General features: G+C 39.5%; 1 pseudogene; it reads right to left on the reverse strand.

The window, feature by feature from the left end:
- Positions 1-10,295: 10,295 nt before the first annotated feature.
- On the reverse strand, positions 10,296-11,009 carry LOC128780297 (actin-related protein 3 pseudogene; annotated as a pseudogene).
- Between the last annotated feature and the right edge of the window lie 1,080 nt (positions 11,010-12,089).

Consider the following 12,089-nt stretch of genomic DNA (forward strand, 5'->3'; position numbering starts at 1 on the left):
GATAATGGCTACTTCTTCCTCATGTGCTCTACAGGGTCATTTACAGTTTCTCTCTGTAATTAAATTACAGGCCTTAAAGGAATGGAGAATTTTATGAGGCAGAGGAAAATGAAATAAACTGGCCTTGTCCTCACAGGGAGCAGGGTTGTGACCATATGTCATGTAAGCTATTATTTACTAGCATTTTTGGTAGAAATGATTTGCTTCTTATAATAGAAAAAGACCTTTTATTTTTCATGTTTTTTAAGTATATTTGATTGCTTATGCTATTACAGTTGTCCCAATTATTTCCCCTTAACCTGCCTCAGCCCAGTACCCCTCCTCCCTATGACAATCTACCTGCCCCTTAGTTCGTATTCATCGATTGAGCGTGCAAGTTCTTTGGCTTCTCACTTTCCTAAACTATTCTAAACACACCTGTCTATTTTGTTCCTACCAATTATGCTTCTTGATCCTTGCACCTATTTCTCCCTTTCTCTCCCTTCCCCCTCCCAGCTGATAACCCTCCAAATGATCCACATACCCATGGTCCTATTCCTGTTCTGGTTGTTTGCTTAGTTTGTTTACTTTTTTTATTTTTTAGATTCAGTGGTTGATAGTTGTGAGTTTGTTGTCATTTTAATGTTCATAGTTTTCATCTTCTTCTTTTTCTTAAATAAATCCCTTTAACATTTCATGTATTAATGGCTTGGTGATGATGAATTCCTTTAGCTTGACCTTGTCTGGGAAGCACTTTATCTGCCCTAACATTCTAAATGATAACTTTGCTGGGTAGAGTAATCTCAGTTGTTGGTCCTTGCTCTTCATCACTTTGAATACTTCTTGTCAGTCCCTTCTTGCCTGCAAAGTTTCTTTTGAGAAATCAGCTGACATTCTTATGGGAACTCCTTTGAAGGTAACTCTCTGCTTTTCTCTTGCTGCTTGTAAGATTCTCTTTATTTTTAACCCTTGGCATTTTAATTATGATGTGTCTTGGTGTGGTTCTCTTTGGGTGCAACATGATTGGGACTCCCTGTAGTTCCAGGACTTGTATGTCTATTTCCTTCACCAAATTAGGGAGTTTTCTTTCATTATTTTTTCAAATAGATTTCCAATTTCTTCTGGTACCTCTGTGATCTGAATTTTAGACCTCTTGAAGTTGTCCCAGAGGCTGCTTATACCTTCTTCATTTTTTTAAAAATTCTTTTTTCTTCTTGTTGTTCTGACTGGTTGTTTTTTTCTTCCTTATGTTCCAAATCATTGATCTGATTCTTGGCTTCATCCACTTTACTGTTGTTTCCCTGTCAATTGTTCTTTATTTTAATTAGTGTGTCCTTACTTTTGAACTGGATCTTTTTTATGCTGCTAGGGTCCTCACTAAGTTTCTTGAGAATCCTTGCAACCAGTGTTTTGAACTCTGCATCTGATAGATTGCTTATGTCCATTTTGTTTAGTCCTTTTTCTGGAGCTTTGATCTGTTCTTTCATTTGGACCATGTTTCTTTGCTCATTTTGGCAGCCTCCCTGTGTTTGTTTCTATGTATTAGGTAGAGCTGCTTTGACTCCATGCTTGGTAGTGTGGCCTAATGTAGTAGGTGTCCTGTAGGGTCCAGGGCACAGCCTCCCCTATCACCCAAGCTGGGTATTTGAGGTGAACCCTTTGTGTGGGCTGCATACACTCTCCTCTTGTAGTTGAGACTTGGTTGCTGTTGGCAGGTCAATGGGAGGGATTTACCCAGGCCAGTCATCTGCAAAGCCTGGCTGTGACCATGACTACCACCCTCTGTCCTCTGTGGAGGATCAGCTGTGCAGGGGCAGGGTGGTGGTGCTCTGATGTGGTCTGTAGCTGCCCACTGGGTGTGCTGGCCCTAGGGTTTCCCAGGTGGTGTAGAGCAGGGGCAGCCCCCACCTGTGTTTTTCCTGGGGCCATCCTTCCTGAGCTATAAAGCAATCTGAGAAGGCTGCTACTTGTGCTGGGTTTGGAGATTTTCAGGTGAAGCCAAGCTATGAATTTAGGCTGGCTGCTGCTAATGCTGGTCCTGGTTGGGGCTCATTGAGTCCAGCTGTTGCTTGTTTGATAGGGTTTAGGAAATTATGAAGCGTGAGCCAAGATTTGCCATGCATATGGAAAAGTAGCTTGGGTGGACCCATAAGTTGGGTGGGGTGGAGTATCAGGGGATCTCCAAGGAGGGTCAAACAGTATTATCCAGGTTGATGGAGTCCCTGATATGGCAACTCCCTGCTGGCTTCATGGCTCTGAGGGGGAAGGGCTCAGAAAGGGACAATGGCCTCTGCTCACCCCAATTCCTGACAGTTCAGCCTCTCTCAGTATGCTGCTCGTGCCCTTCAAGCTGCCACCCCAGTGCTGGAGCTCAGAGGAGTGAGTCTGAGTAGGTGAGTCTGTATGTGGGTTCTCCAAGAGGAACTGCTTAGGGCTCCAGCAGCCTCCTCCACCGACTCAACCCCAGCTGGTTTTCACAGCCATAAGTTGTGGGGACTTATCTTCCTGGCACTGGGATCCTGGGCTAGGGCACCTGGTACAGATCTGGGACTCCTCACTCCTGAGATATCCCTCCTGAATTCTTATGCATGTGGTTGTGGAGCCAGCCCATTCTGTGTCTGTGGTGCCCTCTAGCAGTCTGGATGGATGTGGTTTCTTCAATTCCGTAGTTGTCACACTTCCATTCAACTCAATTTCTGATGTTCCTGAGTGATGGTTGTTCTGTATTTTAATTGTAATTTTAATGCTGTTGTGCGAAGAGGTGAGCCATGTCTGTCTACACTGCCATCTTGACCAGAAGCCCCATTTATGTTGTTAGAGGAAGAACTTTTAGATAATTGTATATGCTTGCTTCCAATTAAAATAGCCCCCAGTTGCACAAAATAGAAGAGATTTTACACTTTTCTCTCTTTTTAAAAAGGTTTTATTTATTTTTAGGCAGGGGAAGGGAGGGAAAAAGAGAGGGAGAGAAACATCAATGTGTGGTTGCCTGTTGCACGACCCCTACTGGGGACCTGGCTCGAAACCCAGTCATGTGCCCTGACTGGCAATTGAACTAGCAACCCTCTGGTTTGCATGCCAGCACTCAATCCACTGAGCCACACTATCCAGGGCAAGACTTGACCCTTTTTCCTGCTTTGAATTTGGGTAAAAATGAGTGATGAACTACAAGATTAAATGATGAACACATTTTGGTGTCTTTTGGAATGGAATTGTTTTCCTCTTTACTACCTAATGCAATGTCAACATTTATATCTTCCTACTGAGACAGTATGGAAGGAGAAACAATGTTGTTTACAACCAAATATTTTATATTTATTTTTTGCTACAGTTGAAAGGGAAATAGTTGTAATAGGTGGGCAGAGGAGAGTTAAAGGGAATTAGCATTTCACTTCCCTCCCAAATCTATTTGTAAATACAGATTTACTAAGAGGCTGTGGACCATTTGGAAAGGAGGCAGGAACTCTGATGCACTTTATGCTTCCCAGGTTCTCTTGACCTGGGCCATTCAGCATAGTCCTGAGGACTTTTAATCCACTGATTTAGAGGACTGTGCCAATTAAACCAGAATCTCTAGGTGAGCAGGCATAATCTTTTAAATAAAATTTCCCAGGTGATTATAATATCCACCTAGGGTTGAGAACCTAGAATGTACAAAATTATTTACAGGCTCAGAGTGTTGACAATCGTGGTCAGACTTCAGAAAAAGACTCCAGGTCTCTGAAAGACAATTCACTACAAAGGTCTCAAGACCCAACAGGGTGGTGGTTGGTGGTACTTGTGCAGTTAGCCATCCTGCCTGCTCCGTGCATATATGTGTTGTGCCCACAGGCATAGCAAGAGGTCCCTACATATCATAAACATCTGCACGCAGAAGCCAGTGCTATTTTCCAGTGTCTTAGTAAAGTTTTTTTGATGCTTGGTAACTTACTGAGTGGATGTAAATTATGGAAAAGGAAATAATGAGCCAAGCCTGACCCTTTGAAATGAGGGCGTGCATGTGTGTTTATGAGAGAGAGGAAAAGAGAGAGAAAGAGGAGAGGTTGGGCAGGAGGGAAAGAATGTGAGTCTCTAGAGATTCAATTTTTCTGAGAACTTATCCAGACTAAGTATAAAATAGGGAAAATTCCCAATTCAAAGAAGCACTGTTGCCCAGATGAAGTGGTTGAGATCGCTGGTAGTTCTGTAGCCCATGTGGCTGTGGCAGGTGGTGGTGGGGCCTGTGGGAGTGGGATAGCGAATTGTGGAATCTTCTTTGTGGGACCTGAGGCACCTGGGTGTGAAATCTTTGGTGAACTAGTCTTGGTGGTAAATGAAAAGAGTGGTATCATCAGAATCCTGTGACCATTCCCTCTGGATCCTGAGATAATGTAGGGGAGGCAATGACTTCTTGGCTTGGAGCACCTCTAAGATATTTTTGATCATATGAACTCTACTGTTCCACAGAGGAAGGCAATGTCCTGGCCGAGTCTGACACAGACAGGGATGTTTCCACAAAGCTTTTGTCTCCATAATAATGACTCCTACAGTGTCTTTACAACCCTGCCCTCTTAGTCACATTACAACTCATGTTCTGTTGACGAGAGGCCAGGGGGAGAAGTGTCTGTTGTATATCTTGTCCTAACAGCATATTTGATGGTGGGTCCTCAACTCCATTTTAAGTCCTTCTCTGCAGCAAGGTTAGTTTTGCATGTGAAGACCTCAGGTTACCTATATTTTACAAGGAGCAGAGTTATAGGGTCCTACCTGAGACTCCAGAAAACATGTAGGGAAGAAGGTATGGAGATAAAAGAGTTTGTTTAAAGCCCTACTTGGGACTAATGGAGAAAGAAAAGGAAAGATAATTTATAATCTACGTTTGAAGCCATTCCACTCTGAGAAAATGTTTCATTCTTGTTTGAATCACAAATGAAGAGTTGAAGGTTTTTTCTGGAGGTATGTTTTGTTTATCTTGTTTTACTATTAGTCTTCCATTTAATTAATATTAAAAGCTTCAGCAGCCTCAGACCTCTGCACCCTAAATGGATCAATGATCTTCAATATCACTAATTACTGTAATGCTGTAGGAATTACATAGCCTTGCTGTGGAAACCTCCCATGGGCCCCTTTTTATTTCCAAAAATGATGAGAAAGTGACAATAAACTCTCAGCCTTGAGCAGCGCCTCAGGAATGACCTGGGGTCTCATTCACTTCAGTCTAGTTGGGCTGCAGCAGATCCAGCCTGTGAGGTATAAAAGCTGGGGAGTGAGTCTGCAGTAAGATCACTGACACTTGGTTTTTAGTATCAGTGCTGCCATGGCTATGAAGCCTATTCTTTTGGGTTACTCAACGATAAACAGTAACTAAATATGTCTTGTCAAGTGCTTACTAGTTCAAGGTTATTTAGGTACAGCATAAGAGTCTGCACTCATGGAACTTTCAGTTTCTTTAGGGGAACAAGACACAGAACCTTACATAGTAGGGGAAGGCAGTATATGATATATATTAAGATGAACAGATAAGAACATAAATGGGAAACAGTTGGAGAAAATTGCTTGATAAGTGGGATTGAGAGAGGTTCCAAAGTCTAGGAAGGATGGGTGAGAAGGCTACTGTATTGGGGGAATAATTAAGCAAAGGAACAGAGATGGGAAAGAGAATAGTATATTTCAGGGACAATGAGGAGAATATTAGCTGGAGTATTCATTCCCTAGGGACATTATTACAAATTACCACAAACTTAGTGGTTTAAGACAACAGAAATTTATTTTCTCAGAATTCTGGAGGCTGGAAGTGTAGACTCATGGTGTTGGCAGAGTTGGTTCCTTGTGGAGGCTCTGAGGGAGAAACAATTCCACGCCTCTCTCCAACCTGCTGGTGGCTGTCTTTGCTGTTCCTTGGCTCATAGATACATCACTCCTATCTCTGCCTCTGTCTTCACATGCCTTCTTCCTCGTGTCCCTATGTCTTAAAATTTCTCCTCCTTTCTCTTATAAGGATGCCAGTCATTGTACTTAGTGCTCACTCTAAATTAAGAGTGAGCCCTGAGAGATCTAGAGATCCTTACCTAGAGATCCTTAATTTAATTAAATCTGTAGAGACCCTGTGTCCAAATAAGGTCACATTTACAGGTATTGGTGGTAAGCATATAGACATATCTTGGGAGAGACTACTAACCCACTATAAGTAGTAAAGGGAGATTAGGTTGGATAAATGGGAAAGGTCTGATTGTGGCAGGTCCTAAATTTTTAAACATGTTGTAGTATTTTTTAAACTACATGTTGTAGTTTAAAATTTTAAACTACAGTCAAAATAGACATGTTTGGTGGAAAGATTATGGGGTGAGTCATGTGGGGTCACTTGCGTTGAGGACTGAGGATCAATTATTATGAAGGAAAGAAGAGTAATATTCATGTGATGATTAATTTTATGTGTCCATTGGACTGCCCATGGTGTGCCCAGATTAAACATTACTTCTGGGTGTGTCTGTGAGGGTATTTCCAGATGAAATTAGCATCTGAATTGGTGGACTCAGTAAAGTACACTGTCCTCCCCAACCTGGGTGGACATAGTCATTCAATCCATTGAGGCTGGAATCCAACAAAAGGTGGAAGAAGGAGGAATTCATTTGTTTTTTCTTGCCTGATTGAACCAAATGTTGGTCTTCTCCTGCCCTTGCACTTCAATTAGTAAAAAAAAAAAAAAAGAAAGAAAGAAAGAAAGAAAGAAAAGAAAAAAAACATGATACCTGTGAAGCACAATAAAATGAAGTATGTCTGTATCTGATAAACAGTTAATATCCAAAACAAAAAAACCTCATACACCTCAATAGGAAAATAGCAATTTAATTTAAAAAATGGGCAGAAGATCTTGAATAGATATTTTTCCAAAGACATACACATGCCCAACAGGTACATAAAAAGGTGCTCGAAATCATTAATCATCAATCACATAAATCAAAACCACAAAGAGATGTCACTTCACACCTATTAGGATGACTATTATCAAAAAAGACAAGAAATAATGAGTGTTGACGAGACTGTTGGGAAAAGGAATGCTGTTCACTGTTGGTGGGGTTGCAAATTGGTATAGCTGCTGTGGAACACAGTATGATTTCTCAGAAAAATTAAAACTACAACTACCATATGACCCAGAAATTCCACTTCTAGGTATTTATCCAGAGGAAACAAAAGCACTAATTGAAAGACTCCATGCTCATTACAGCATTGTTTACAGTAGCCAAGACATGAAAGCAGCCTAAATGTTCACCAATGGATGAATGGATAAAGAAAAATATAATACACACACAACGGAATATTATTATTCAGATGTAAAAAAAAGAATAAAATTTTGCCATTTGCAACAACATGAGGGCATTATGCTAAGTGAAATGTCAGACAAAGACAAATACCATATGATCTCACTTAATTGTGGAATCTAAAAAACAAACAAACCAACAAACAAAATGAACTAATAGATACAGAGAACAAATTGGTGGTTGCTACAGGCAGGGGATATGGGATGGGCAAAATGGGTGAAAGTGGTTGTAATGTACCAACTTTTATTTAGAGAATAAATAAGTCCTGGGATATAATGTACAACTACAGCTAATGGTACTGTATTGGAGATTTAAAAGTTTCTAAGAGAATTATCTTATCACAAGAAAAAATATGGTTCCTGTGTGGGGACAGATGTTAACTAGACTTATTGCTCTGATCATTTTGAATATTAAATTGTTATATTGTACACCTGAAATCAATAGAATGCTATATGTCAGCTATTCTCAAAAAAGAAGGAAGTGAATAGCCTGAAGTACATTGGAGAAGTGTTTCGGCCTGAGTGACACAATAGTGGTTCAGTTTCTCATGCCTGTTTTCTTTCCTGAGATAAGGAGAATTTGTAAGCTATTAACTTGGTATGCTTTTCATGGACTATTGTAAAAGTTTCAAATGCATATTAAATTTAGTCTTTTTTTTAACTACCACAGATTCCAAAGAAAAGGGAGAAATTCACAAGAAAGGTTTATTTCAAGAGCAACTTTTGTTAATTAAAATATTGTTAGCAGAGTTCAGTATGTAAACTAAATAATTTCTTTAATACAGCTATTTGTCATTTATAAACACCATGCTATTAACCTGAATAATCAACTCTATTCTCTCCAGTTCCACTTAGTCAAGTTTTGGGGTGAGCACAGATTTTTCTGTGGCTTGTTTTGTAAAATAACTTCTTGCAATCTGCTTTATGTGCATTCACACATGTGAAAGAAAATACTGTACAACAGGGCCTCAATTTTACATAATATCTATGTGAAATTTAATATTGTACACACCAAAATAGTTTTCATTTTAATTAATTAACAATTAGGTTAACTTGTTTGTATTATTGAATTACTTTACTATATGCAGTAAATTCTATGAAACTATAATATATTAGAAAAATATTATTGTGAATCCAGATCTCCCGAGGAGTTTTTGAAAAAGCAATTTATTAAAAGATAAAATAATGAAAGAGCAATTTATCTTCAAAAATGAAAAAAACACTTTTGTGCTTCAAAGGACACTATGAAGAAAGTGAAAAGACAACTCAAAGAATGAGAAAAATATTTTCAGATCATATATCTGACAAAGGGCTTATATCCAGAATATATAAAAGTTTTACATGTGATAAAAAAAAGACAAAACAAATAAAATAAGGGCAAAGGATTCAAATAGACATTTCTCCAAAGAAGATATACAAGTGACTAATAAGCACAGGAAAAGATGCTCAATATCATTAGTCATCAGGGAAGTGCAAATTGAAACCACAATGAAATACCAATTCACAGACACTAGGATGGATAATAATAATAAAAAAGATGGACAATGATGAATGTTGGTGAGAGTTTATAGAAACTGGAACCCCCATGTATTGCTGGTAGGACTGTAAAATGGTGCAGCCACTTGGGAAATCAGATTGGCAGTTTCTTGAGTGATTAAACATAGAGTTTCTATATGAATTAGTAATTCCACACCTAGGTACATATGTAAGAGAATTGAAAACATGTGTGCACACAAAAGTTGTATACAAATATTCATTGCAGCATTATTCATAATGGCCCCAAAGTGAAACAACCCAAGTGCTGGTAAACTGATGAATGAATGAATGTATAAAATGTAGTATATCCGCACAATGGAATATTATTGGCTCGTGCTATGGACTGAATGTTTGTGTTCCCCCAAATTCATATGTTGAAGCCCTTAGTCACAATGTGCTGATATAAGGAGTTGGGGCTTTGGGGAGGTAATTAGATTTAGATTAGGTCCTGTGAGTGGACCTAATGGGATCAATGCTCTTATAAGAAAAGAGACACTTAAGTTTCCTCTCTCTGCCATGTGAGGATATTGTGAGAAGGTGGCCATCTGAAAGCTGAGATGGAGGGCCCTCACCAAGTCAAATTTGCCAGCATGTTGATGGACTTCCAGTCTCCTGAATTATGAGAAATAAACATCTGTTGTTTAAGCCACCCACTCTGTGATATTTCGTTATAATAGCTTGACTAAGGTCTTGAAAAAGAATGAAGTACTGATACATGCTACACATGATGAACCTTGAAAATGTAATGTTAAGTGAGAAAAGCCACATACAAAAGACAAACAAAACAAAACAAAACAGCAGCTCAGAGGGAGCGGGTCCATTAAAGCCACTTAAATCAGCTATTAGAGATTTGATTGGACCTTGCCACTGCCAATCATTTCTACCATAGCAGAGATTCTAAGAGAGATCAAAACATCTCCTTTAGGAGCAGAGAACAGCTGGCACGCATGGCACAGCCCTGGGTTTGCCTCTCACACTTTGGGTCAGTGGCACCTGCTTGAACATATGAACCAGGAAGATATCTCAACGAGCAGAGGCTAAAACCTGAATGTTGTGAGCATTGCTTTTTAATTTCTTTTAAAACTGGTCCCACAGTCTTGTCTTTACTTAAAAAAAAATTTTTTTTGAGCAAGAAAAAGAGTGCAAGTCATTAGACAATCCAATATACTAGCTTCTTCATTCTAAAAACACTTGTAACAAAAATCAATTTTTTGATGGAGGAAATGGTAGCAATTAATAATTACTGGAATCCCTTGTCCTATGAATGAGTAATGACAAGTTTATGAGGCCACTTTTGAAAAATTTTTAAATTTATTTCTTTTATTATGGTAACATATACATAGCAAAAACCTTACCATTTTAACCATTTTAAAGTATACAGTTGAGTGATATTAAATACATTCACATTGTTGTGTTTGAGGCTATGTTTTGAAATTTATTTTTTACTTGGTCCCGTTTTCCCTTCAGAATATATAAGTGATACTCAAAGTCCCTGCACACTCAGTTCAGTGAGGTCAATATTCTTGTAGAGAGAATGACGTCAATAAGGCTAATTTTGAATTACTTTATCTAGTACTTGTTAGGTAGGCCGTGTAAAGTCTGGATTAGCAAATTCTTGAAGAAAGACTTCAGGATCTGTCATAACCAACATCAATGGAAAATTCTTTCTTTGAAATGGCCTTGAATCAGCATACTGTTTAATCCACTTGGCCCATATGTGTAATGCTTGTTAAAATCATTTACTAAATCTGCACAGACATAAGTGTAGCACTTCCTTACTTTCATAGCTGTTTCTAGGGATTGCTTTAGAGGAATTCCTACTTCTCGGCCTCAGCCATCATAATGAATTGCATTACATCCCACTCTGTGATTGGCATGTGCTCACCACAGCTGCCAGTCACAGGTTCCTCAGCCACAGAAGGGACTAGAGTGACACCATCTTCACTATCCGGTGCTATCCTAGCAACTAGCAGTTTTCTTACTTGTTCTGATGCCTAGGATGTCTGCGTAGCTATGTATAAGCCTGGAGTATTGAAGGACTCAAACAGTGTTTCAGCAGTATATTCAGTTTTCTTGATTATTTAGTGGAGGTTTAATCAAAAGAAAACAATGACCTTTAAGTATTTAGAGAACAGTTGCTTCATAAGCTTTTCCATCAAGTCAGTCTTCAAAGTACCATGTGCACTGGCCACTTCATGGTACCTGTGGCCTTTTCTATTCATTCCAGGTAAGAAGTCTAGAACCTGGCCACTTCCCTCACTCTCTTTTGCACTTGATTGCCCACTTTTTCGGAGTCATTGATTGCAATACCTAAAAGGATAATAAACCGTGGTCTGTGTTGGCATCATGTTCCAATTTTGTAGACTCAGTGCCATGATTCACCACAAAAGCTGGTAGCTATCTTGCCTTCTTCCTTTTCTCCTGCCCTTGCTGCTATCACTGTCTGGTCTGCTGGTTTGGTTCTGAGACTGGTGACAGGGTATGGGGGCTGTGTAGCCCTCCACAGTTGGGTTGCCCTCTCCTACAACTTTTTCCTCTCCTACTGCCTTTTCCCAGAAAGCCAAGATGACCACAGGTGCCCACACCCCAGGCAGACCCAGTCTGGTGCACACCCCAAGTATTCTGCATAATCGTTTTGAGTGGAAGGGATAAGGCAGCAGGATGAAATTTTGATTTCTAGGTTATTGTTTGCTCATTGCTTATTAAAAAAAAACCCATAGAAATCAAGCTTAGCCTAGCAAGGGTCTCATCCTTAATTTTGACAAGAATTTAATATTGGTAGGTGATAAGTAGAGTATGGAAAGGGCCAAATGGTAGCAGTTCATGGGTTAAGATCACTGAGGAAAATAGAAGGAGTGGGGACGGTGAGATCATGAATGAAGCACCATAAGTGTGGCCACAAAATCAGATGTTTAGGTTGAATATACTGCTAGAAGGTGGTATATCTAGAGGAAGGCTGGCAATGGTGCATGTGCAGGGGTGACTACAGTAGGTGTGCTTTAACTAATCAGCTTTCTGGGCAATGCTCTCAAACCAAGACACCCATCTGAATGACACATGTGGTTAAAACAAATAGCTCTCTGGGTCTTACCAGAGGCCTTTTAAAACAGGCTCTCCAAGAGTGGCACTTTTACCTTTAAAAAGCTTTATGGGAGATGAGTTGAGGAAGAATTATTTGAGCTAGCAGAATCATTTTGCAATGTTCCAGAAACTAGTTTGTTGCTCTCTCTAAATAGCAAGGTGGGGGCCTGAAGAATTAATAATCTCACTTACAGAA

Source organism: Desmodus rotundus, chromosome 2 (genome assembly GCF_022682495.2).
Source record: "Desmodus rotundus isolate HL8 chromosome 2, HLdesRot8A.1, whole genome shotgun sequence".
Lineage (NCBI taxonomy): Eukaryota > Metazoa > Chordata > Mammalia > Chiroptera > Phyllostomidae > Desmodus > Desmodus rotundus.